The 1280-nt window shown below is 37.9% G+C and overlaps 1 non-coding gene across 1 annotated transcript; it reads left to right on the top strand.

The window, feature by feature from the left end:
* Nucleotides 1-269: 269 nt before the first annotated feature.
* On the top strand, nucleotides 270-377 carry LOC112730761 (small nucleolar RNA R71). The gene has a single exon (XR_003166571.1). It is a non-coding gene; the product is annotated as a small nucleolar RNA R71 (small nucleolar RNA).
* Nucleotides 378-1280: the final 903 nt, after the last annotated feature.

Raw genomic sequence — 1280 nt, 5'->3', positions numbered from 1 at the left:
TTGACTTGTTGAGTCAATATTTTGTTCTGAGCCAATATGGCATTCAGAGAATCAATCTCAAGAACTCCTTTCTTCTGATTTATCCCATTATTCACAGGATTCCTTTCAGAGGTGTACATGAATTGGTTATTTGCAACAATTTCAATGAGTTCCTAAGCTTCTGCAGGTGTCTTCTTCAGATGAAGAGATCCTCCAGCAGAGCTGTCCAATGACATATTGGACAGTTCAGACAGACCATCATAGAAGATTCCTATGATACTCCATTCCGAAAGCATGTCAGAAGGGCACCTTCTGATCAATTGCTTGTATCTTTCCCAAGCTTCATAGAGGGATTCACCTTCCTTCTGTATGAAGGTTTGGACTTCCACTCTAAGCTTACTCAATTTTTGAGGTGGAAAGAACTTTGCCAAGAAGGCATTGACTAGCTTTTCCCAAGAGTTCAGGCTTTCTTTAGGTTGTGAGTCCAACCATGTCCTAGCTCTGTCTCTTACAGCAAAAGGGAAGAGCATAAGTCTGTAGACTTCAGGGTCAACCCCATTGGTCTTGACAGTGTCACAGATTTGCGAGAATTCAGCTAAGAACTGATGAGGATCTTCCAATGGAAGTCCATAAAACTTGCAATTCTGTTGCATTAGAGAAACTAATTGAGGCTTAAGCTCAAAGTTGTTTGCTCCAATGGTAGGGATTGAGATGCTTCTCCCATAAAGTCGGGAATAGGTGCAGTAAAGTCACCAAGCACCTTCCTTGCATTGTTGGTATTATTGTTTTCAGCTGCCATTGTTTCTTCTTCTTTGAAAAGCTCTGTTAGGCCCTCTAGAGAAAATTGTGCTTTAGCTTCTCTTAGCTTTCTCTTCAAGGTCCTTTCAGGTTCAGGATCAGCTTGAACAAGTATGCCTTTATCTTTGCTCCTGCTCATATGAAAGAGAAGAGAACAAGAAAGTAGGGAATCCTCTATGTCACAGTATAAAGATTCTTTGAGGTGTCAGAAGAAAAGAAGAATAGAAGGAGGAGGTAGATAGAAGAGAATTCGAACTTATCAAGAGGGATAGAGTTTGAATTGCACCTTGAGGAGGAGTGTTAGTCCCTTGAATAGAAGGATGTGAGAATAGGGGAAGAATTTTCGAAAATAAATTAAAAAGATTTTGAAATAATAAAAAGAAATTTGAAAATTTTATTGAGATTTTCGAAAATTAAGATTGGGAAAGAAATTAAGTGATTTTTGAAAAAGATTTTGAAATTAGAAATCAAAAAGATATGATTGAGAGTTAATTTTGAAAAAG

This window comes from Arachis hypogaea, chromosome 12 (genome assembly GCF_003086295.3).
Source record: "Arachis hypogaea cultivar Tifrunner chromosome 12, arahy.Tifrunner.gnm2.J5K5, whole genome shotgun sequence".
Classification (NCBI taxonomy): Eukaryota; Viridiplantae; Streptophyta; class Magnoliopsida; order Fabales; family Fabaceae; genus Arachis; species Arachis hypogaea.
Note: the sequence above shows the minus strand (reverse complement) of the source record. Positions and strands in the feature narration are given on the sequence as shown.